Source organism: Pseudophryne corroboree, chromosome 3 (genome assembly GCF_028390025.1).
Source record: "Pseudophryne corroboree isolate aPseCor3 chromosome 3, aPseCor3.hap2, whole genome shotgun sequence".
NCBI lineage: Eukaryota > Metazoa > Chordata > Amphibia > Anura > Myobatrachidae > Pseudophryne > Pseudophryne corroboree.
Window position 1 is genome coordinate 115,709,500 of NC_086446.1, and position 17,016 is coordinate 115,726,515.

Genomic DNA, 17,016 nt, shown 5'->3' on the forward strand with positions numbered 1-17,016 from the left:
AATACATTTGAAAATGGAATGCATCAACAGAACGGTGTTGGCAGTATAAAAATATCTACAGCACCTTGTATTCCCAGGTGGTCTCCCATCCAAGTACTAACCAGGCCCAACACTGCTTAGTTTCCAAGATCAGATGAGATTGGGCGTATCCAGTGTGGTGTTGCTGTAGATGAAATTTCTGGTTTCTGTTAGAACTTTTCTACTTCTAACTACTGGTTCATAAATGAATACATTTGAAAATGGAATGCATCAACAGAACGGTGTTGGCAGTATAAAAATATCTACAGCACCTTGTATTCCCAGGTGGTCTCCCATCCAAGTACTAACCAGGCCCAACACTGCTTAGCTTCCAAGATCAGATGGGATTGGGCGTATCCATTGTGGTGTGGCTGTAGATGAGCTTTGTGGTTTCTGTTAGAACTTTTCTACTTCTAACTACTGGTTCATAAATGAATACGTTTGAAAATGGAATGCATCAACAGAACGGTGTTAGCAGTATAAAAATATCTACAGCACCTTGTATTCCCAGGTGGTCTCCCATCCAAGTACTAACCAGGCCCAACACTGCTTAGCTTCCAAGATCAGAGGAGATTGGGCGTATCCAGTGTGGTGTGGCTGTAGATGAGCTTTGTGGTTTCTGTTAGAACTTTTCTACTTCTAACTACTGGTTCATAAATGAATACGTTTGAAGATGGAATGCATCAACAGAACGGTGTTGGCAGTATAAAAAAAAATATCTACAGCACCTTGTATTCCCAGGCGGTCTCCCATCCAAGTACTAACCAGGCCCAACACTGCTTAGCTTCCAAGATCAGATGAGATTGGGCGTATCCAGTGTGGTGTGGCTGTAGATGAGCTTTGTGGTTTCTGTTAGAACTTTTCTACTTCTAACTACTGGTTCATAAATGAATACGTTTGAAAATGGAATGCATCAACAGAACGGTGTTAGCAGTATAAAAATATCTACAGCACCTTGTATTCCCAGGTGGTCTCCCATCCAAGTACTAACCAGGCCCAACACTGCTTAGCTTCCAAGATCAGAGGAGATTGGGCGTATCCAGTGTGGTGTGGCTGTAGATGAGCTTTGTGGTTTCTGTTAGAACTTTTCTACTTCTAACTACTGGTTCATAAATGAATACATTTGAAAATGGAATGCATCAACAGAACGATGTTGGCAGTATAAAAATATCTACAGCACCTTGTATTCCCAGGTGGTCTCCCATCCAAGTACTAACCAGGCCCAACACTGCTTAGCTTCCAAGATCAGATGAGATTGGGCGTATCCAGTGTGGTGTTGCTGTAGATGAGCTTTGTGGTTTCTGTTAGAACTTTTCTACTTCTAACTACTGGTTCATAAATGAATACGTTTGAAAATGGAATGCATCAACAGAACGGTGTTGGCAGTATAAAAATATCTACAGCACCTTGTATTCCCAGGTGGTCTCCCATCCAAGTACTAACCAGGCCCAACACTGCTTAGCTTCCAAGATCAGATGAGATTGGGCGTATCCAGTGTGGTGTTGCTGTAGATGAGCTTTGTGGTTTCTGTTAGAACTTTTCTACTTCTAACTACTGGTTCATAAATGAATACGTTTGAAAATGGAATGCATCAACAGAACGGTGTTGGCAGTATAAAAATATCTACAGCACCTTGTATTCCCAGGTGGTCTCCCATCCAAGTACTAACCAGGCCCAACACTGCTTAGCTTCCAAGATCAGATGAGATTGGGCGTATCCAGTGTGGTGTGGCTGTAGATGAGCTTTGTGGTTTCTGTTAGAACTTTTCTACTTCTAACTACTGGTTCATAAATGAATACGTTTGAAAATGGAATGCATCAACAGAACGGTGTTGGCAGTATAAAAAAAAAAATCTACAGCACCTTGTATTCCCAGGTGGTCTCCCATCCAAGTACTAACCAGGCCCAACACTGCTTAGCTTCCAAGATCAGATGAAATTGGGCGTATCCAGTGTGGTGTGGCTGTAGATGAGCTTAGTGGTTTCTGTTAGAACTTTTCTACTTCTAACTACTGGTTCATAAATGAATACGTTTGAAAATTGAATGCATCAACAGAACGGTGTTGGCAGTATAAAAATATCTACAGCACCTTGTATTCCCAGGTGGTCTCCCATCCAAGTGCTAACCAGACCCAACACTGCTTAGCTTCCAAGATCAGATGAGATTGGGCGTATCCAGTGTGGTGTTGCTGTAGATGAACTTTCTGGTTTCTGTTAGAACTTTTCTGCTTCTAACTACTGGTTCATAAATGAATACATTTGAAAATGGAATGCATCAACAGAACGGTGTTGGCAGTATAAAAATATCTACAGCACCTATGTATTCCCAGGTGGTCTCCCATCCAAGTACTAACCAGGCCCAACACTGCTTAGCTTCCAAGATCAGATGAGATTGGGCGTATCCAGTGTGGTGTTGCTGTAGATGAGCTTTGTGGTTTCTGTTAGAACTTTTCTACTTCTAACTACTGGTTCATAAATGAATACGTTTGAAAATGGAATGCATCAACAGAACGGTGTTGGCAGTATAAAAATATCTACAGCACCTTGTATTCCCAGGTGGTCTCCCATCCAAGTACTAACCAGGCCCAACACTGCTTAGCTTCCAAGATCAGATGAGATTGGGCGTATCCAGTGTGGTGTGGCTGTAGATGAGCTTTGTGGTTTCTGTTAGAACTTTTCTACTTCTAACTACTGGTTCATAAATGAATACGTTTGAAAATGGAATGCATCAACAGAACGGTGTTGGCAGTATAAAAAAAAATATCTACAGCACCTTGTATTCCCAGGTGGTCTCCCATCCAAGTACTAACCAGGCCCAACACTGCTTAGCTTCCAAGATCAGATGAAATTGGGCGTATCCAGTGTGGTGTGGCTGTAGATGAGCTTAGTGGTTTCTGTTAGAACTTTTCTACTTCTAACTACTGGTTCATAAATGAATACGTTTGAAAATTGAATGCATCAACAGAACGGTGTTGGCAGTATAAAAATATCTACAGCACCTTGTATTCCCAGGTGGTGTCCCATCCAAGTGCTAACCAGACCCAACACTGCTTAGCTTCCAAGATCAGATGAGATTGGGCGTATCCAGTGTGGTGTTGCTGTAGATGAACTTTCTGGTTTCTGTTAGAACTTTTCTACTTCTAACTACCGGTTCATAAATGAATACGTTTTAAAATGGAATGCATCAACAGAACGGTGTTGGCAGTATAAAAATATCTATAGCACCTTGTATTCCCAGGTGGTCTCCCATCCAAGTACTAACCAGGCCCAACACTACTTAGCTTCCAAGATCAGATGAGATTGGGCGTATCCAGTGTGGTGTGGCTGTAGATGAGCTTTGTGGTTTCTGTTAGAACTTTTCTACTTCTAACTACTGGTTCATAAATGAATACGTTTGAAAATGGAATGCATCAACAGAACGGTGTTGGCAGTATAAAAATATCTACAGCACCTTGTATTCCCAGGTGGTCTCCCATCCAAGTACTAACCAGGCCCAACACTGCTTAGTTTCCAAGATCAGATGAGATTGGGCGTATCCAGTGTGGTGTGGCTGTAGATGAGCTTTGTGGTTTCTGTTTGAACTTTTCTACTACTAACTACTGGTTCATAAATGAATACATTTGAAAATGGAATGCATCAACAGAACGGTGTTGGCAGTATAAAAATATCTACAGCACCTTGTATTCCCAGGTGGTCTCCCATCCAAGTACTAACCAGGCCCAACACTGCTTGGCTTCCAAGATCAGATGAGATTGGGCATATCCAGTGTGGTGTGGCTGTAGATGAGCTTTATGGTTTCTGTTAGAACTTTTCTACTTCTAACTACTGGTTCATAAATGAATACGTTTGAAAATGGAATGCATCAACAGAACGGTGTTGGTAGTATAAAAATATCTACAGCACCTTGTATTCCCAGGTGGTCTCCCATCTAAGTACTAACCAGGCCCAACACTGCTTAGCTTCCAAGATCAGATGAGATTGGGCGTATCCAGTGTGGTGTCGCTGTAGATGAGCTTTATGGTTTCTGTTAGAACTTTTCTACTTCTAACTACTGGTTCATAAATGAATACGTTTGAAAATGGAATGCATCAACAGAACGGTGTTGGAAGTATAAAAATATCTACAGCACATTGTATTCCCAGGTGGTCTCCCATCCAAGTACTAACCATGCCCAACACTAATTAGCTTCCTAGATCAGATGAGATGAGATTGGGCGTATCCAGTGTGGTGTGACAGTATATGAGCTTTGTGGTTTCTGTTAGAACTTTTCTTCTTCTAACTACTGGTTCATAAATGAATACGTTTGAAAATGGAATGCATCAACAGAACGGTGTTGGCAGTTTAAAAATATCTACAGCACCATGTATTCCCAGGTGGTCTCCCATCCAAGTACTAACCAGGCCCAACACTGCTTAGCTTCCAAGATCAGATGAGATTGGGCATATCCAGTGTGGTGTGGCTGTAGAAGAGCTTTATGGTTTCTGTTAGTATTTTTCTACTTCTAACTACTGGTTCATAAATGAATACATTTGAAAATGGAATGCATCAACAGAACGGTGTTGGTAGTATAAAAATATCTACAGCACCTTGTATTCCCAGGTGGTCTCCCATCCAAGTACTAACCAGGCCCAACACTGCTTAGCTTCCAAGATCAGATGAGATTGGGCGTATCCAGTGTGGTGTTGCTGTAGATGAACTTTCTGGTTTCTGTTAGAACTTTTCTACTTCTAACTACTGGTTCATAAATGAATACGTTTTAAAATGGAATGCATCAACAGAACGGTGTTGGCAGTATAAAATTATCTACAGCACCTTGTATTCCCAGGTGTTCTCTCATCCAAGTACTAACCAGGCCCAACACTGCTTAGCTTCCAAGATCAGATGAGATTGGGCATATCCAGTGTGGTGTGGCTGTAGAAGAGCTTTATGATTTCTGTTAGTACTTTTCTACTTCTAACTACTGGTTTATAAATGAATACGTTTGAAAATGGAATGCATCAACAGAACGGTGTTGGCAGTATAAAAATATCTACAGCACCTTGTATTCCCAGGTGGTCTCCCATCCAAGTACTAACCAGGCCCAACACTGCTTAGCTTCCAAGATCAGATGAGATTGGGCGTATCCAGTGTGGTGTGGCTGTAGATGAGCTTAGTGGTTTCTGTTAGAACTTTTCTACTTCTAACTACTGGTTCATAAATGAATACGTTTTAAAATGGAATGCATCAACAGAACGGTGTTGGCAGTATAAAAATATCTACAGCACCTTGTATTCCCAGGTGGTCTCCCATCCAAGTACTAACCAGGCCCAACACTGCTTAGCTTCCAAGATCAGATGAGATTGGGCGTATCCAGTGTGGTGTAGCTGTAGATGACCTTTGTGGTTTCTGTTTGAACTTTTCTACTTCTAACTACTGGTTCATAAATGAATACATTTGAAAATGGAATGCATCAACAGAACGGTGTTGGTAGTATAAAAATATCTACAGCACCTTGTATTCCCAGGTGGTCTCCCATCCAAGTACTAACCAGGCCCAACACTGCTTAGCTTCCAAGATCAGATGAGATTGGGCGTATCCAGTGTGGTGTCGCTGTAGATGAGCTTTATGGTTTCTGTTAGAACTTTTCTACTTCTAACTACTGGTTCATAAATGAATACGTTTGAAAATGGAATGCATCAACAGAACGGTGTTGGTAGTATAAAAATATCTACAGCACATTGTATTCCCAGGTGGTCTCCCATCCAAGTACTAACCATGCCCAACACTAATTAGCTTCCTAGATCAGATGAGATGAGATTGGGCGTATCCAGTGTGGTGTGACAGTATATGAGCTTTGTGGTTTCTGTTAGAACTTTTCTACTTCTAACTACTGGTTCATAAATGAATACGTTTGAAAATGGAATGCATCAACAGAACGGTGTTGGCAGTATAAAAATATCTACAGCACCATGTATTCCCAGGTGGTCTCCCATCCAAGTACTAACCAGGCCCAACACTGCTTAGCTTCCAAGATCAGATGAGATTGGGCATATCCAGTGTGGTGTGGCTGTAGAAGAGCTTTATGGTTTCTGTTAGTATTTTTCTACTTCTAACTACTGGTTCATAAATGAATACATTTGAAAATGGAATGCATCAACAGAACGGTGTTGGTAGTATAAAAATATCTACAGCACCTTGTATTCCCAGGTGGTCTCCCATCCAAGTACTAACCAGGCCCAACACTGCTTAGCTTCCAAGATCAGATGAGATTGGGCGTATCCAGTGTGGTGTTGCTGTAGATGAACTTTCTGGTTTCTGTTAGAACTTTTCTACTTCTAACTACTGGTTCATAAATGAATACGTTTTAAAATGGAATGCATCAACAGAACGGTGTTGGCAGTATAAAATTATCTACAGCACCTTGTATTCCCAGGTGGTCTCCCATCCAAGTACTAACCAGGCCCAACACTGCTTAGCTTCCAAGATCAGATGAGATTGGGCATATCCAGTGTGGTGTGGCTGTAGAAGAGCTTTATGATTTCTGTTAGTACTTTTCTACTTCTAACTACTGGTTTATAAATGAATACGTTTGAAAATGGAATGCATCAACAGAACGGTGTTGGCAGTATAAAAATATCTACAGCACCTTGTATTCCCAGGTGGTCTCCCATCCAAGTACTAACCAGGCCCAACACTGCTTAGCTTCCAAGATCAGATGAGATTGGGCGTATCCAGTGTGGTGTGGCTGTAGATGAGCTTAGTGGTTTCTGTTAGAACTTTTCTACTTCTAACTACTGGTTCATAAATGAATACGTTTTAAAATGGAATGCATCAACAGAACGGTGTTGGCAGTATAAAAATATCTACAGCACCTTGTATTCCCAGGTGGTCTCCCATCCAAGTACTAACCAGGCCCAACACTGCTTAGCTTCCAAGATCAGATGAGATTGGGCGTATCCAGTGTGGTGTAGCTGTAGATGACCTTTGTGGTTTCTGTTTGAACTTTTCTACTTCTAACTACTGGTTCATAAATGAATACGTTTGAAAATGGAATGCATCAACAGAACGGTGTTAGCAGTATAAAAATATCTACAGCACCTTGTATTCCCAGGTGGTCTCCCATCCAAGTACTAACCAGGCCCAACACTGCTTAGCTTCCAAGATCAGATGAGATTGGGCGTATCCAGTGTGGTGTGGCTGTAGATGAACTTTCTGGTTTCTGTTAGAACTTTTCTACTTCTAACTACTGGTTCATAAATGAATACGTTTGAAAATGGAATGCATCAACAGAACGGTGTTGGTAGTATAAAAATATCTACAGCACCTTGTATTCCCAGGTGATCTCCCATCCAAGTACTAACCAGGCCCAACACTGCTTGGCTTCCAAGATCAGATGAGATTGGGCATATCCAGTGTGGTGTGGCTGTAGATGAGCTTTGTGGTTTCTGTTTGAACTTTTCTACTACTAACTACTGGTTCATAAATGAATACATTTGAAAATGGAATGCATCAACAGAACGGTGTTGGCAGTATAAAAATATCTACAGCACCTTGTATTCCCAGGTGGTCTCCCATCCAAGTACTAACCAGGCCCAACACTGCTTGGCTTCCAAGATCAGATGAGATTGGGCATATCCAGTGTGGTGTGGCTGTAGATGAGCTTTATGGTTTCTGTTAGAACTTTTCTACTTCTAACTACTGGTTCATAAATGAATACGTTTGAAAATGGAATGCATCAACAGAACGGTGTTGGTAGTATAAAAATATCTACAGCACCTTGTATTCCCAGGTGATCTCCCATCCAAGTACTAACCAGGCCCAACACTGCTTAGCTTCCAAGATCAGATGAGATTGGGCGTATCCAGTGTGGTGTTGCTGTAGATGAGCTTTATGATTTCTGTTAGAACTTTTCTACTTCTAACTACTGGTTCATAAATGAATACGTTTGAAAATGGAATGCATCAACAGAACGGTGTTGGTAGTATAAAAATATCTACAGCACATTGTATTCCCAGGTGGTCTCCCATCCAAGTACTAACCATGCCCAACACTGCTTAGCTTCCTAGATCAGATGAGATGAGATTGGGCGTATCCAGTGTGGTGTGGCAGTATATGAGCTTTGTGGTTTCTGTTAGAACTTTTCTACTTCTAACTACTGGTTCATAAATGAATACGTTTGAAAATGGAATGCATCAACAGAACGGTGTTGGCAGTATGAAAATATCTACAGCACCTTGTATTCCCAGGTGGTCTCCCATCCAAGTACTAACCAGGCCCAACACTGCTTAGTTTCCAAGATCAGATGAGATTGGGCGTATCCAGTGTGGTGTTGCTGTAGATGAAATTTCTGGTTTCTGTTAGAACTTTTCTACTTCTAACTACTGGTTCATAAATGAATACGTTTTAAAATGGAATGCATCAACAGAACGGTGTTGGCAGTATAAAAAAAAATATCTACAGCACCTTGTATTCCCAGGCGGTCTCCCATCCAAGTACTAACCAGGCCCAACACTGCTTAGCTTCCAAGATCAGATGAGATTGGGCGTATCCAGTGTGGTGTGGCTGTAGATGAGCTTTGTGGTTTCTGTTAGAACTTTTCTACTTCTAACTACTGGTTCATAAATGAATACATTTGAAAATGGAATGCATCAACAGAACGGTGTTGGCAGTATAAAAATATCTACAGCACCTTGTATTCCCAGGTGGTCTCCCATCCAAGTACTAACCAGGCCCAACACTGCTTAGCTTCCAAGATCAGATGAGATTGGGCGTATCCAGTGTGGTGTTGCTGTAGATGAGCTTTGTGGTTTCTGTTAGAACTTTTCTACTTCTAACTACTGGTTCATAAATGAATACGTTTGAAAATGGAATGCATCAACAGAACGGTGTTGGCAGTATAAAAATATCTACAGCACCTTGTATTCCCAGGTGGTCTCCCATCCAAGTACTAACCAGGCCCAACACTGCTTAGCTTCCAAGATCAGATGAGATTGGGCGTATCCAGTGTGGTGTGGCTGTAGATGAGCTTTGTGGTTTCTGTTAGAACTTTTCTACTTCTAACTACTGGTTCATAAATGAATACGTTTGAAAATGGAATGCATCAACAGAACGGTGTTGGCAGTATAAAAAAAAATATCTACAGCACCTTGTATTCCCAGGTGGTCTCCCATCCAAGTACTAACCAGGCCCAACACTGCTTAGCTTCCAAGATCAGATGAGATTGGGCGTATCCAGTGTGGTGTGGCTGTAGATTAGCTTAGTGGTTTCTGTTAGAACTTTTCTACTTCTAACTACTGGTTCATAAATGAATACATTTTAAAATGGAATGCATCAACAGAACGGTGTTGGTAGTATAAAAATATCTACAGCACCTTGTATTCCCAGGTGGTCTCCCATCCAAGTACTAACCAGGCCCAACACTGCTTAGCTTCCAAGATCAGATGAGATTGGGCGTATCTAGTGTGGTGTGGCTGTAGATGAGCTTTATGGTTTCTGTTAGAACTTTTCTACTTCTAACTACTGTTTCATAAATGAATACGTTTGAAAATGGAATGCATCAACAGAACGGTGTTGGTAGTATAAAAATATCTACAGCACCTTGTATTCCCAGGTGGTCTCCCATCCAAGTACTAACCAGGCCCAACACTGCTTAGCTTCCAAGATCAGATGAGATTGGGCGTATCCAGTGTGGTGTGGCTGTAGATGAGCTTTGTGTTTTCTGTTAGAACTTTTCTACTTCTAACTACTGGTTCATAAATGAATACCTTTGAAAATGGAATGCATCAACAGAACGGTGTTTGCAGTATAAAAATATCTACAGCACCTTGTATTCCCAGGTGGTCTCCCATCCAAGTACTAACCATGCCCAACACTGCTTAGCTTCCAAGATCAGATGAGATTGGGCGTATCCAGTGTGGTGTGGCTGTAGATGAGCTTTGTGGTTTCTGTTAGAAATTTTCTACTTCTAACTACTGGTTCATAAATGATACGTTTGAAAATGGAATGCATCAACAGAACGGTGTTGGCAGTATAAAAATATCTAAGCACCTTGTATTCCCAGGTGGTCTCCCATCCAAGTACTAACCAGGCCCAACACTGCTTAGCTTCCAAGATCAGATGAGATTGGGCGTATCCAGTGTGGTGTGGCTGTAGATGAGCTTTGTGGTTTCTGTTAGAACTTTTCTACTTCTAACTACTGGTTCATAAATGAATACGTTTGAAAATGGAATGCATCAACAGAACGGTGTTGGCAGTATAAAAATATCTACAGCACCTTGTATTCCCAAGTGGTCTCCTATCCAAGTACTAACCAGGCCCAACACTGCTTAGCTTTCAAGATCAGATGAGATTGGGCGTATCCAGTGTGGTGTGGCTGTAGATGAGCTTTGTGGTTTCTGTTAGAACTTTTCTACTTCTAACTACTGGTTCATAAATGAATATGTTTGAAAATGGAATGCATCAACAGAACGGTGTTGGTAGTATAAAAATATCTACAGCACCTTGTATTCCCAGGTGGTCTCCCATCCAAGTACTAACCAGGCCCAACACTGCTTAGCTTCCAAGATCAGATGAGATTGGGCATATCCAGTATGGTGTGGCTGTAGATGAGCTTTATGGTTTCTGTTAGAACTTTTCTACTTCTAACTACTGGTTCATAAATGAATACGTTTGAAAATGGAATGCATCAACAGAACGGTGTTGGTAGTATAAAAATATCTACAGCACCTTGTATTCCCAGGTGGTCTCCCATCCAAGTACTAACCAGGCCCAACACTGCTTAGCTTCCTAGATCAGATGAGATTGGGCGTATCCAGTGTGGTGTGGCTGTAGATGAGCTTTGTGGTTTCTGTTTGAACTTTTCTACTTCTAACTACTGGTTCATAAATGAATACATTTGAAAATTGAATGCATCAACAGAACGGTGTTGGCAGTATAAAAATATCTACAGCACCTTGTATTCCCAGGTGGTCTCCCATCCAAGTACTAACCAGGCCCAACACTGCTTAGCTTCCAAGATCAGATGAGATTGGGCGTATCCAGTGTGGTGTTGCTATAGATGAACTTTCTGGTTTCTGTTAGAACTTTTCTACTTCTAACTACTGGTTCATAAATGAATACGTTTTAAAATGGAATGCATCAACAGAACGGTGTTGGCAGTATAAAAATATCTACAACACCTTGTATTCCCAGGTGGTCTCCCATCCAAGTACTAACCAGGCCCAACACTGCTTAGCTTCCAAGATCAGATGAGATTGGGCGTATCCAGTGTGGTGTGGCTGTAGATGAGCTTTGTGGTTTCTGTTAGAACTTTTCTACTTCTAACTACTGGTTCATAAATGAATACATTTGAAAATGGAATGCATCAACAGAACGGTGTTTGCAGTATAAAAATATCTACAGCACCTTGTATTCCCAGGTGGTCTCCCATCCAAGTACTAACCATGCCCAACACTGCTTAGCTTCCAAGATCAGATGAGATTGGGCGTATCCAGTGTGGTGTGGCTGTAGATGAGCTTTGTGGTTTTTGTTAGAAATTTTCTACTTCTAACTACTGGTTCATAAATGAATACGTTTGAAAATGGAATGCATCAACAGAACGGTGTTGGCAGTATAAAAATATCTAAGCACCTTGTATTCCCAGGTGGTCTCCCATCCAAGTACTAACCAGGCCCAACACTGCTTAGCTTCCAAGATCAGATGAGATTGGGCGTATCCAGTGTGGTGTGGCTGTAGATGAGCTTTGTAGTTTCTGTTAGAACTTTTCTACTTCTAACTACTGGTTCATAAATGAATACGTTTGAAAATGGAATGCATCAACAGAACGGTGTTGGCAGTATAAAAATATCTACAGCACCTTGTATTCCCAAGTGGTCTCCTATCCAAGTACTAACCAGGCCCAACACTGCTTAGCTTTCAAGATCAGATGAGATTGGGCGTATCCAGTGTGGTGTGGCTGTAGATGAGCTTTGTGGTTTCTGTTAGAACTTTTCTACTTCTAACTACTGGTTCATAAATGAATACGTTTGAAAATGGAATGCATCAACAGAACGGTGTTGGTAGTATAAAAATATCTACAGCACCTTGTATTCCCAGGTGGTCTCCCATCCAAGTACTAACCAGGCCCAACACTGCTTAGCTTCCAAGATCAGATGAGATTGGGCATATCCAGTGTGGTGTGGCTGTAGATGAGCTTTATGGTTTCTGTTAGAACTTTTCTACTTCTAACTACTGGTTCATAAATGAATACGTTTGAAAATGGAATGCATCAACAGAACGGTGTTGGTAGTATAAAAATATCTACAGCACCTTGTATTCCCAGGTGGTCTCCCATCCAAGTACTAACCAGGCCCAACACTGCTTAGCTTCCTAGATCAGATGAGATTGGGCGTATCCAGTGTGGTGTGGCTGTAGATGAGCTTTGTGGTTTCTGTTTGAACTTTTCTACTTCTAACTACTGGTTCATAAATGAATACATTTGAAAATTGAATGCATCAACAGAACGGTGTTGGCAGTATAAAAATATCTACAGCACCTTGTATTCCCAGGTGGTCTCCCATCCAAGTACTAACCAGGCCCAACACTGCTTAGCTTCCAAGATCAGATGAGATTGGGCGTATCCAGTGTGGTGTTGCTGTAGATGAACTTTCTGGTTTCTGTTAGAACTTTTCTACTTCTAACTACTGGTTCATAAATGAATACGTTTTAAAATGGAATGCATCAACAGAACGGTGTTGGCAGTATAAAAATATCTACAACACCTTGTATTCCCAGGTGGTCTCCCATCCAAGTACTAACCAGGCCCAACACTGCTTAGCTTCCAAGATCAGATGAGATTGGGCGTATCCAGTGTGGTGTGGCTGTAGATGAGCTTTGTGGTTTCTGTTAGAACTTTTCTACTTCTAACTACTGGTTCATAAATGAATACGTTTGAAAATGGAATGCATCAACAGAACGGTGTTGGCAGTATAAAAATATCTACAGCACCTTGTATTCCCAGGTGGTCTCCCATCCAAGTACTAACCAGGCCCAACACTGCTTAGCTTCCAAGATCAGATGAGATTGGGCGTATCCAGTGTGGTGCGGCTGTAGATGAGCTTTGTGGTTTCTGTTAGAACTTTTCTACTTCTAACTACTGGTTCATAAATGAATACTTTTGAAAATGGAATGCATCAACAGAACGGTGTTGGCAGTATAAAAATATCTACAGCACCTTGTATTCCCCGGTGGTCTCCCATCCAAGTATTAACCAGGCCCAACACTGCTTAGCTTCCAAGATCAGATGAGATTGGGCGTATCCAGTGTGGTGTGGCTGTAGATGAGCTTTGTGGTTTCTGTTAGAACTTTTCTACTTCTAACTACTGGTTCATAAATGAATACGTTTGAAAATGGAATGCATCAACAGAACGGTGTTGGCAGTATAAAAATATATTCAGCACCTTGTATTCCCAGGTGGTCTCCCATCCAAGTACTAACCAGGCCCAACACTGCTTAGTTTCCAAAAACAGATGAGATTGGGCGTATCCAGTGTGGTGTTGCTGTAGATGAACTTTCTGGTTTCTGTTAGAACTTTTCTACTTCTAACTACTGGTTCATAAATGAATACATTTGAAAATTGAATGCATCAACAGAACGGTGTTGGCAGTATAAAAATATCTACAGCACCTTGTATTCCTAGGTGGTCTCCCATCCAAGTACTAACCAGGCCCAACACTGCTTAGCTTCCAAGATCAGATGAGATTGGGCGTATCCAGTGTGGTGTGGCTGTAGATGAGCTTTGTGGAAACTGTTAGAACTTTTCTACTTCTAACTACTGGTTCATAAATGAAAACATTTGAAAATGGAATGCATCAACAGACCGGTGTTGGCAGTATAAAAATATCTACAGCACCTTGTATTCCTAGGTGGTCTCCCATCCAAGTACTAACCAGGCCCAACACTGCTTAGCTTCCAAGATCAGATGAGATTGGGCGTATCCAGTGTGGTGTTGCTGTAGATGAACTTTCTGGTTTCTGTTAGAACTTTTCTACTTCTAACTACTGGTTCATAAATGAATATGTTTGAAAATGGAATGCATCAACAGAACGGTGTTGGCAGTATAAAAATATCTACAGCACCTTGTATTCCCAGGTGGTCTCCCATCCAAGTACTAACCAGGCCCAACACTGCTTAGCTTCCAAGATCAGATGAGATTGGGCGTATCCAGTGTGGTGTGGCTGTAGATGAGCTTTGTGGTTTCTGTTAGAACTTTTCTACTTCTAACTACTGGTTCATAAATGAATACGTTTGAAAATGGAATGCATCAACAGAACGGTGTTGGCAGTATAAAAATATCTACAGCACCTTGTATTCCCAGGTGTTCTCCCATCCAAGTACTAACCAGGCCCAACACTGCTTAGCTTCCAAGATCAGATGAGATTGGGCGTATCCAGTGTGGTGTGGCTGTAGATGAGCTTTGTGGTTTCTGTTTGAACTTTTCTACTTCTAACTACTGGTTCATAAATGAATACATTTTAAAATGGAATGCATCAACAGAACGGTGTTGGCAGTATAAAATTATCTACAGCACCTTGTATTACCAGGTGGTCTCCCATCCAAGTACTAACCAGGCCCAACACTGCTTAGCTTCCAAGATCAGATGAGATTGGGCATATCCAGTGTGGTGTGGCTGTAGATGAGCTTTATGGTTTCTGTTAGAACTTTTCTACTTCTAACTACTGGTTCATAAATGAATACATTTGAAAATGGAATGCATCAACAGAACGGTGTTGGCAGTATAAATATATCTACAGCACCTTTTATATTCCCAGGTGGTCTCCCATCCAAGTACTAACCAGGCCCAACACTGCTTAGCTTCCAAGATCAGATGAGATTGGGCGTATCCAGTGTGGTGTGGCTGTAGATGAGCTTTATGGTTTCTGTTAGAACTTTTCTACTTCTAACTACTGGTTCATAAATGAATACATTTGAAAATGGAATGCATCAACAGAACGGTGTTGGCAGTATAAAAATATCTACAGCACCTTGTATTCCCAGGTGTTCTCCCATCCAAGTACTAACCAGGCCCAACACTGCTTAGCTTCCAAGATCAGATGAGATTGGGCGTATCCAGTGTGGTGTGGCTGTAGATGAGCTTTGTGGTTTCTGTTTGAACTTTTCTACTTCTAACTACTGGTTCATAAATGAATACATTTTAAAATGGAATGCATCAACAGAACGGTGTTGGCAGTATAAAAATATCTACAGCACATTGTATTCCCAGGTGGTCTCCCATCCAAGTACTAACCAGGCCCAACACTGCTTAGCTTCCAAGATCAGATGAGATTGGGCGTATCCAGTGTGGTGTGGCTGTAGATGAGCTTTGTGGTTTCTGTTAGAACTTTTCTACTTCTAACTACTGGTTCATAAATGAATACATTTGAAAATGGAATGCATCAACAGAACGGTGTTGGCGGTATAAAAATATCTACAGCACCTTGTATTCCAGGTGGTCTCCAATCCAAGTACTAACCAGGCCCAACACTGCTTAGCTTCCAAGATCAGATGAGATTGGGCATATCCAGTGTGGTGTGGCTGTAGATGAGCTTTGTGGTTTCTGTTAGAACTTTTCTACTTCTAACTACTGGTTCATAAATGAATACGTTTGAAAAAGGAATGCATCAACAGAACGGTGTTGGTAGTATAAAAATATCTACAGCACCTTGTATTCCCAGGTGGTCTCCCATCCAAGTACTAACCAGGCCCAACACTGCTTAGCTTCCAAGATCAGATGAGATTGGGCGTATCCAGTGTGGCTTGGCTCTAGATGAGCTTTATGGTTTCTGTTAGAACTTTTCTACTTCTAACTACTGGTTCATAAATGAATACGTTTGAAAATGGAATGCATCAACAGAACGGTGTTGGTAGTATAAAAATATCTACAGCACCTTGTATTCCCAGGTGGTCTCCCATCCAAGTACTAACCAGGCCCAACACTGCTTAGCTTCCAAGATCAGATGAGATTGGGCGTATCCAGTGTGGTGTGGCTGTAGATGAACTTTCTGGTTTCTGTTAGAACTTTTCTACTTCTAACTACTGGTTCATAAATGAATACATTTTAAAATGGAATGCATCAACAGAATGGTGTTGGCAGTATAAAAATATCTACAGCACCTTGTATTCCCAGGTGGTCTCCCATCCAAGTACTAACCAGGCCCAACACTGCTTAGCTTCCAAGATCAGATGAGATTGGGCATATCCAGTGTGGTGTGGCTGTAGAAGAGCTTTATGGTTTCTGTTAGTACTTTTCTACTTCTAACTACTGGTTCATAAATGAATACATTTGAAAATGGAATGCATCAACAGAACGGTGTTGGTAGTATAAAAATATCTACAGCACCTTGTATTCCCAGGTGGTCTCCCATCCAAGTACTAACCAGGCCCAACACTGCATAGCTTCCAAGATCAGATGAGATTGGGCGTATCTAGTGTGGTGTGGCTGTAGATGAGCTTTATGGTTTCTGTTAGAACTTTTCTACTTCTAACTACTGTTTCATAAATGAATACGTTTGAAAATGGAATGCATCAACAGAACGGTGTTGGTAGTATAAAAATATCTACAGCACCTTGTTTTCCCAGGTGGTCTCCCATCCAAGTACTAACCAGGCCCAACACTGCTTAGCTTCCAAGATCAGATGAGATTGGGCGTATCCAGTGTGGTGTGGCTGTAGATTAGCTTTGTGGTTTCTGTTAAAACTTTTCTACTTCTAACTACTGGTTCATAAATGAATACGTTTGAAAATGGAATGCATCAACAGAACGGTGTTGGCAGTATAAAATTATCTACAGCACCTTGTATTCCCAGGTGGTCTCCCATCCAAGTACTAACCAGGCCCAACACTGCTTAGCTTCCTAGATCAGATGAAATTGGGCGTATCCAGTGTGGTGTGGCTGTATATGAGCTTTGTGGTTTCTGTTAAAACTTTTCTACTTCTAACTACTGGTTCATAAATGAATACGTTTGAAAATGGAATGCATCAACAGAA

At 41.3% G+C, this 17,016-nt stretch overlaps 64 non-coding genes and 11 pseudogenes across 64 annotated transcripts; all 75 read right to left on the reverse strand.

Annotated features, from left to right (window-relative positions):
• Positions 1-52: 52 nt before the first annotated feature.
• On the reverse strand, positions 53-171 carry LOC135069703 (5S ribosomal RNA). Its single transcript, XR_010255883.1, has one exon. It is a non-coding gene; the product is annotated as a 5S ribosomal RNA (ribosomal RNA).
• A 107-nt stretch (positions 172-278) lies between these two features.
• LOC135058541 (5S ribosomal RNA) lies at positions 279-397 on the reverse strand. The gene has a single exon (XR_010244967.1). It is a non-coding gene; the product is annotated as a 5S ribosomal RNA (ribosomal RNA).
• Positions 398-504: 107 nt separating this feature from the next.
• LOC135062701 (5S ribosomal RNA) lies at positions 505-623 on the reverse strand. Its single transcript, XR_010249048.1, has one exon. It is a non-coding gene; the product is annotated as a 5S ribosomal RNA (ribosomal RNA).
• A 111-nt stretch (positions 624-734) lies between these two features.
• On the reverse strand, positions 735-853 carry LOC134900933 (5S ribosomal RNA). Its single transcript, XR_010174434.1, has one exon. It is a non-coding gene; the product is annotated as a 5S ribosomal RNA (ribosomal RNA).
• Positions 854-960: 107 nt separating this feature from the next.
• Positions 961-1,079, reverse strand: LOC135062702 (5S ribosomal RNA). The gene has a single exon (XR_010249049.1). It is a non-coding gene; the product is annotated as a 5S ribosomal RNA (ribosomal RNA).
• A 107-nt stretch (positions 1,080-1,186) lies between these two features.
• On the reverse strand, positions 1,187-1,305 carry LOC135059968 (5S ribosomal RNA). Its single transcript, XR_010246363.1, has one exon. It is a non-coding gene; the product is annotated as a 5S ribosomal RNA (ribosomal RNA).
• Positions 1,306-1,412: 107 nt separating this feature from the next.
• Positions 1,413-1,531, reverse strand: LOC135059969 (5S ribosomal RNA). Its single transcript, XR_010246364.1, has one exon. It is a non-coding gene; the product is annotated as a 5S ribosomal RNA (ribosomal RNA).
• Positions 1,532-1,638: 107 nt separating this feature from the next.
• Positions 1,639-1,757, reverse strand: LOC134896175 (5S ribosomal RNA). Its single transcript, XR_010171985.1, has one exon. It is a non-coding gene; the product is annotated as a 5S ribosomal RNA (ribosomal RNA).
• Positions 1,758-1,868: 111 nt separating this feature from the next.
• LOC135059195 (5S ribosomal RNA) lies at positions 1,869-1,987 on the reverse strand. Its single transcript, XR_010245607.1, has one exon. It is a non-coding gene; the product is annotated as a 5S ribosomal RNA (ribosomal RNA).
• Positions 1,988-2,094: 107 nt separating this feature from the next.
• On the reverse strand, positions 2,095-2,213 carry LOC134890267 (5S ribosomal RNA; annotated as a pseudogene).
• A 107-nt stretch (positions 2,214-2,320) lies between these two features.
• On the reverse strand, positions 2,321-2,440 carry LOC135068003 (5S ribosomal RNA). The gene has a single exon (XR_010254213.1). It is a non-coding gene; the product is annotated as a 5S ribosomal RNA (ribosomal RNA).
• Positions 2,441-2,547: 107 nt separating this feature from the next.
• LOC134896186 (5S ribosomal RNA) lies at positions 2,548-2,666 on the reverse strand. Its single transcript, XR_010171986.1, has one exon. It is a non-coding gene; the product is annotated as a 5S ribosomal RNA (ribosomal RNA).
• A 111-nt stretch (positions 2,667-2,777) lies between these two features.
• Positions 2,778-2,896, reverse strand: LOC135061170 (5S ribosomal RNA). Its single transcript, XR_010247560.1, has one exon. It is a non-coding gene; the product is annotated as a 5S ribosomal RNA (ribosomal RNA).
• Positions 2,897-3,003: 107 nt separating this feature from the next.
• On the reverse strand, positions 3,004-3,122 carry LOC134892759 (5S ribosomal RNA; annotated as a pseudogene).
• Positions 3,123-3,229: 107 nt separating this feature from the next.
• On the reverse strand, positions 3,230-3,348 carry LOC135069439 (5S ribosomal RNA). Its single transcript, XR_010255620.1, has one exon. It is a non-coding gene; the product is annotated as a 5S ribosomal RNA (ribosomal RNA).
• Positions 3,349-3,455: 107 nt separating this feature from the next.
• Positions 3,456-3,574, reverse strand: LOC135064848 (5S ribosomal RNA). Its single transcript, XR_010251145.1, has one exon. It is a non-coding gene; the product is annotated as a 5S ribosomal RNA (ribosomal RNA).
• Positions 3,575-3,681: 107 nt separating this feature from the next.
• On the reverse strand, positions 3,682-3,800 carry LOC135065078 (5S ribosomal RNA). Its single transcript, XR_010251369.1, has one exon. It is a non-coding gene; the product is annotated as a 5S ribosomal RNA (ribosomal RNA).
• Positions 3,801-3,907: 107 nt separating this feature from the next.
• On the reverse strand, positions 3,908-4,026 carry LOC135062289 (5S ribosomal RNA). The gene has a single exon (XR_010248642.1). It is a non-coding gene; the product is annotated as a 5S ribosomal RNA (ribosomal RNA).
• A 107-nt stretch (positions 4,027-4,133) lies between these two features.
• Positions 4,134-4,257, reverse strand: LOC134897496 (5S ribosomal RNA; annotated as a pseudogene).
• A 107-nt stretch (positions 4,258-4,364) lies between these two features.
• On the reverse strand, positions 4,365-4,483 carry LOC135064975 (5S ribosomal RNA). The gene has a single exon (XR_010251270.1). It is a non-coding gene; the product is annotated as a 5S ribosomal RNA (ribosomal RNA).
• A 107-nt stretch (positions 4,484-4,590) lies between these two features.
• LOC135059971 (5S ribosomal RNA) lies at positions 4,591-4,709 on the reverse strand. The gene has a single exon (XR_010246366.1). It is a non-coding gene; the product is annotated as a 5S ribosomal RNA (ribosomal RNA).
• Positions 4,710-4,816: 107 nt separating this feature from the next.
• Positions 4,817-4,935, reverse strand: LOC134888482 (5S ribosomal RNA; annotated as a pseudogene).
• Positions 4,936-5,042: 107 nt separating this feature from the next.
• LOC134896197 (5S ribosomal RNA) lies at positions 5,043-5,161 on the reverse strand. The gene has a single exon (XR_010171987.1). It is a non-coding gene; the product is annotated as a 5S ribosomal RNA (ribosomal RNA).
• Positions 5,162-5,268: 107 nt separating this feature from the next.
• LOC135058439 (5S ribosomal RNA) lies at positions 5,269-5,387 on the reverse strand. Its single transcript, XR_010244867.1, has one exon. It is a non-coding gene; the product is annotated as a 5S ribosomal RNA (ribosomal RNA).
• Positions 5,388-5,494: 107 nt separating this feature from the next.
• Positions 5,495-5,613, reverse strand: LOC135059584 (5S ribosomal RNA). The gene has a single exon (XR_010245985.1). It is a non-coding gene; the product is annotated as a 5S ribosomal RNA (ribosomal RNA).
• Positions 5,614-5,720: 107 nt separating this feature from the next.
• LOC134897497 (5S ribosomal RNA) lies at positions 5,721-5,844 on the reverse strand (annotated as a pseudogene).
• Positions 5,845-5,951: 107 nt separating this feature from the next.
• On the reverse strand, positions 5,952-6,070 carry LOC135064977 (5S ribosomal RNA). Its single transcript, XR_010251271.1, has one exon. It is a non-coding gene; the product is annotated as a 5S ribosomal RNA (ribosomal RNA).
• Positions 6,071-6,177: 107 nt separating this feature from the next.
• On the reverse strand, positions 6,178-6,296 carry LOC135059972 (5S ribosomal RNA). The gene has a single exon (XR_010246367.1). It is a non-coding gene; the product is annotated as a 5S ribosomal RNA (ribosomal RNA).
• Positions 6,297-6,403: 107 nt separating this feature from the next.
• On the reverse strand, positions 6,404-6,522 carry LOC135064484 (5S ribosomal RNA). The gene has a single exon (XR_010250794.1). It is a non-coding gene; the product is annotated as a 5S ribosomal RNA (ribosomal RNA).
• A 107-nt stretch (positions 6,523-6,629) lies between these two features.
• LOC134896209 (5S ribosomal RNA) lies at positions 6,630-6,748 on the reverse strand. Its single transcript, XR_010171988.1, has one exon. It is a non-coding gene; the product is annotated as a 5S ribosomal RNA (ribosomal RNA).
• Positions 6,749-6,855: 107 nt separating this feature from the next.
• On the reverse strand, positions 6,856-6,974 carry LOC135058440 (5S ribosomal RNA). The gene has a single exon (XR_010244869.1). It is a non-coding gene; the product is annotated as a 5S ribosomal RNA (ribosomal RNA).
• A 107-nt stretch (positions 6,975-7,081) lies between these two features.
• LOC134896221 (5S ribosomal RNA) lies at positions 7,082-7,200 on the reverse strand. The gene has a single exon (XR_010171989.1). It is a non-coding gene; the product is annotated as a 5S ribosomal RNA (ribosomal RNA).
• A 107-nt stretch (positions 7,201-7,307) lies between these two features.
• Positions 7,308-7,426, reverse strand: LOC135071025 (5S ribosomal RNA). The gene has a single exon (XR_010257168.1). It is a non-coding gene; the product is annotated as a 5S ribosomal RNA (ribosomal RNA).
• A 107-nt stretch (positions 7,427-7,533) lies between these two features.
• On the reverse strand, positions 7,534-7,652 carry LOC135065079 (5S ribosomal RNA). Its single transcript, XR_010251370.1, has one exon. It is a non-coding gene; the product is annotated as a 5S ribosomal RNA (ribosomal RNA).
• A 107-nt stretch (positions 7,653-7,759) lies between these two features.
• On the reverse strand, positions 7,760-7,878 carry LOC135066901 (5S ribosomal RNA). The gene has a single exon (XR_010253136.1). It is a non-coding gene; the product is annotated as a 5S ribosomal RNA (ribosomal RNA).
• A 107-nt stretch (positions 7,879-7,985) lies between these two features.
• Positions 7,986-8,109, reverse strand: LOC134895436 (5S ribosomal RNA; annotated as a pseudogene).
• A 107-nt stretch (positions 8,110-8,216) lies between these two features.
• Positions 8,217-8,335, reverse strand: LOC135069704 (5S ribosomal RNA). The gene has a single exon (XR_010255885.1). It is a non-coding gene; the product is annotated as a 5S ribosomal RNA (ribosomal RNA).
• A 111-nt stretch (positions 8,336-8,446) lies between these two features.
• On the reverse strand, positions 8,447-8,565 carry LOC134900934 (5S ribosomal RNA). The gene has a single exon (XR_010174435.1). It is a non-coding gene; the product is annotated as a 5S ribosomal RNA (ribosomal RNA).
• Positions 8,566-8,672: 107 nt separating this feature from the next.
• Positions 8,673-8,791, reverse strand: LOC135059973 (5S ribosomal RNA). The gene has a single exon (XR_010246368.1). It is a non-coding gene; the product is annotated as a 5S ribosomal RNA (ribosomal RNA).
• Positions 8,792-8,898: 107 nt separating this feature from the next.
• Positions 8,899-9,017, reverse strand: LOC134896232 (5S ribosomal RNA). The gene has a single exon (XR_010171990.1). It is a non-coding gene; the product is annotated as a 5S ribosomal RNA (ribosomal RNA).
• Positions 9,018-9,128: 111 nt separating this feature from the next.
• Positions 9,129-9,247, reverse strand: LOC134896244 (5S ribosomal RNA). The gene has a single exon (XR_010171991.1). It is a non-coding gene; the product is annotated as a 5S ribosomal RNA (ribosomal RNA).
• Positions 9,248-9,354: 107 nt separating this feature from the next.
• LOC135063075 (5S ribosomal RNA) lies at positions 9,355-9,473 on the reverse strand. The gene has a single exon (XR_010249415.1). It is a non-coding gene; the product is annotated as a 5S ribosomal RNA (ribosomal RNA).
• Positions 9,474-9,580: 107 nt separating this feature from the next.
• LOC134896255 (5S ribosomal RNA) lies at positions 9,581-9,699 on the reverse strand. Its single transcript, XR_010171992.1, has one exon. It is a non-coding gene; the product is annotated as a 5S ribosomal RNA (ribosomal RNA).
• A 107-nt stretch (positions 9,700-9,806) lies between these two features.
• On the reverse strand, positions 9,807-9,925 carry LOC135065210 (5S ribosomal RNA). The gene has a single exon (XR_010251496.1). It is a non-coding gene; the product is annotated as a 5S ribosomal RNA (ribosomal RNA).
• Positions 9,926-10,031: 106 nt separating this feature from the next.
• LOC134888189 (5S ribosomal RNA) lies at positions 10,032-10,149 on the reverse strand (annotated as a pseudogene).
• Positions 10,150-10,256: 107 nt separating this feature from the next.
• On the reverse strand, positions 10,257-10,375 carry LOC134884984 (5S ribosomal RNA). The gene has a single exon (XR_010169113.1). It is a non-coding gene; the product is annotated as a 5S ribosomal RNA (ribosomal RNA).
• A 107-nt stretch (positions 10,376-10,482) lies between these two features.
• LOC135064233 (5S ribosomal RNA) lies at positions 10,483-10,601 on the reverse strand. Its single transcript, XR_010250544.1, has one exon. It is a non-coding gene; the product is annotated as a 5S ribosomal RNA (ribosomal RNA).
• Positions 10,602-10,708: 107 nt separating this feature from the next.
• Positions 10,709-10,827, reverse strand: LOC135065451 (5S ribosomal RNA). The gene has a single exon (XR_010251734.1). It is a non-coding gene; the product is annotated as a 5S ribosomal RNA (ribosomal RNA).
• Positions 10,828-10,934: 107 nt separating this feature from the next.
• On the reverse strand, positions 10,935-11,053 carry LOC135063246 (5S ribosomal RNA). Its single transcript, XR_010249580.1, has one exon. It is a non-coding gene; the product is annotated as a 5S ribosomal RNA (ribosomal RNA).
• A 107-nt stretch (positions 11,054-11,160) lies between these two features.
• Positions 11,161-11,279, reverse strand: LOC135059240 (5S ribosomal RNA). Its single transcript, XR_010245651.1, has one exon. It is a non-coding gene; the product is annotated as a 5S ribosomal RNA (ribosomal RNA).
• Positions 11,280-11,386: 107 nt separating this feature from the next.
• Positions 11,387-11,505, reverse strand: LOC135065211 (5S ribosomal RNA). The gene has a single exon (XR_010251497.1). It is a non-coding gene; the product is annotated as a 5S ribosomal RNA (ribosomal RNA).
• Positions 11,506-11,612: 107 nt separating this feature from the next.
• LOC134888190 (5S ribosomal RNA) lies at positions 11,613-11,730 on the reverse strand (annotated as a pseudogene).
• Positions 11,731-11,837: 107 nt separating this feature from the next.
• Positions 11,838-11,956, reverse strand: LOC134884985 (5S ribosomal RNA). Its single transcript, XR_010169114.1, has one exon. It is a non-coding gene; the product is annotated as a 5S ribosomal RNA (ribosomal RNA).
• A 107-nt stretch (positions 11,957-12,063) lies between these two features.
• On the reverse strand, positions 12,064-12,182 carry LOC135059090 (5S ribosomal RNA). Its single transcript, XR_010245507.1, has one exon. It is a non-coding gene; the product is annotated as a 5S ribosomal RNA (ribosomal RNA).
• Positions 12,183-12,289: 107 nt separating this feature from the next.
• Positions 12,290-12,408, reverse strand: LOC135065452 (5S ribosomal RNA). Its single transcript, XR_010251735.1, has one exon. It is a non-coding gene; the product is annotated as a 5S ribosomal RNA (ribosomal RNA).
• A 107-nt stretch (positions 12,409-12,515) lies between these two features.
• On the reverse strand, positions 12,516-12,634 carry LOC135059974 (5S ribosomal RNA). Its single transcript, XR_010246369.1, has one exon. It is a non-coding gene; the product is annotated as a 5S ribosomal RNA (ribosomal RNA).
• A 107-nt stretch (positions 12,635-12,741) lies between these two features.
• LOC135059241 (5S ribosomal RNA) lies at positions 12,742-12,860 on the reverse strand. The gene has a single exon (XR_010245652.1). It is a non-coding gene; the product is annotated as a 5S ribosomal RNA (ribosomal RNA).
• A 107-nt stretch (positions 12,861-12,967) lies between these two features.
• On the reverse strand, positions 12,968-13,086 carry LOC135061367 (5S ribosomal RNA). Its single transcript, XR_010247750.1, has one exon. It is a non-coding gene; the product is annotated as a 5S ribosomal RNA (ribosomal RNA).
• A 107-nt stretch (positions 13,087-13,193) lies between these two features.
• On the reverse strand, positions 13,194-13,312 carry LOC135070078 (5S ribosomal RNA). The gene has a single exon (XR_010256253.1). It is a non-coding gene; the product is annotated as a 5S ribosomal RNA (ribosomal RNA).
• A 107-nt stretch (positions 13,313-13,419) lies between these two features.
• Positions 13,420-13,538, reverse strand: LOC134896215 (5S ribosomal RNA; annotated as a pseudogene).
• A 107-nt stretch (positions 13,539-13,645) lies between these two features.
• Positions 13,646-13,764, reverse strand: LOC135060430 (5S ribosomal RNA). Its single transcript, XR_010246824.1, has one exon. It is a non-coding gene; the product is annotated as a 5S ribosomal RNA (ribosomal RNA).
• Positions 13,765-13,871: 107 nt separating this feature from the next.
• On the reverse strand, positions 13,872-13,990 carry LOC135065708 (5S ribosomal RNA). Its single transcript, XR_010251981.1, has one exon. It is a non-coding gene; the product is annotated as a 5S ribosomal RNA (ribosomal RNA).
• A 107-nt stretch (positions 13,991-14,097) lies between these two features.
• On the reverse strand, positions 14,098-14,216 carry LOC134896267 (5S ribosomal RNA). Its single transcript, XR_010171994.1, has one exon. It is a non-coding gene; the product is annotated as a 5S ribosomal RNA (ribosomal RNA).
• Positions 14,217-14,323: 107 nt separating this feature from the next.
• LOC135068193 (5S ribosomal RNA) lies at positions 14,324-14,442 on the reverse strand. The gene has a single exon (XR_010254398.1). It is a non-coding gene; the product is annotated as a 5S ribosomal RNA (ribosomal RNA).
• Positions 14,443-14,549: 107 nt separating this feature from the next.
• Positions 14,550-14,668, reverse strand: LOC134884467 (5S ribosomal RNA). Its single transcript, XR_010168613.1, has one exon. It is a non-coding gene; the product is annotated as a 5S ribosomal RNA (ribosomal RNA).
• Positions 14,669-14,775: 107 nt separating this feature from the next.
• LOC135070533 (5S ribosomal RNA) lies at positions 14,776-14,896 on the reverse strand. The gene has a single exon (XR_010256695.1). It is a non-coding gene; the product is annotated as a 5S ribosomal RNA (ribosomal RNA).
• A 107-nt stretch (positions 14,897-15,003) lies between these two features.
• LOC135068194 (5S ribosomal RNA) lies at positions 15,004-15,122 on the reverse strand. The gene has a single exon (XR_010254399.1). It is a non-coding gene; the product is annotated as a 5S ribosomal RNA (ribosomal RNA).
• A 107-nt stretch (positions 15,123-15,229) lies between these two features.
• LOC135066036 (5S ribosomal RNA) lies at positions 15,230-15,348 on the reverse strand. The gene has a single exon (XR_010252297.1). It is a non-coding gene; the product is annotated as a 5S ribosomal RNA (ribosomal RNA).
• A 107-nt stretch (positions 15,349-15,455) lies between these two features.
• On the reverse strand, positions 15,456-15,573 carry LOC134893859 (5S ribosomal RNA; annotated as a pseudogene).
• A 107-nt stretch (positions 15,574-15,680) lies between these two features.
• LOC135068459 (5S ribosomal RNA) lies at positions 15,681-15,799 on the reverse strand. The gene has a single exon (XR_010254660.1). It is a non-coding gene; the product is annotated as a 5S ribosomal RNA (ribosomal RNA).
• A 107-nt stretch (positions 15,800-15,906) lies between these two features.
• LOC134896278 (5S ribosomal RNA) lies at positions 15,907-16,025 on the reverse strand. The gene has a single exon (XR_010171995.1). It is a non-coding gene; the product is annotated as a 5S ribosomal RNA (ribosomal RNA).
• Positions 16,026-16,132: 107 nt separating this feature from the next.
• On the reverse strand, positions 16,133-16,251 carry LOC135064485 (5S ribosomal RNA). The gene has a single exon (XR_010250795.1). It is a non-coding gene; the product is annotated as a 5S ribosomal RNA (ribosomal RNA).
• A 107-nt stretch (positions 16,252-16,358) lies between these two features.
• On the reverse strand, positions 16,359-16,477 carry LOC134886378 (5S ribosomal RNA). The gene has a single exon (XR_010170462.1). It is a non-coding gene; the product is annotated as a 5S ribosomal RNA (ribosomal RNA).
• A 107-nt stretch (positions 16,478-16,584) lies between these two features.
• LOC134900894 (5S ribosomal RNA) lies at positions 16,585-16,703 on the reverse strand. The gene has a single exon (XR_010174396.1). It is a non-coding gene; the product is annotated as a 5S ribosomal RNA (ribosomal RNA).
• A 107-nt stretch (positions 16,704-16,810) lies between these two features.
• On the reverse strand, positions 16,811-16,929 carry LOC134889458 (5S ribosomal RNA; annotated as a pseudogene).
• Positions 16,930-17,016: the final 87 nt, after the last annotated feature.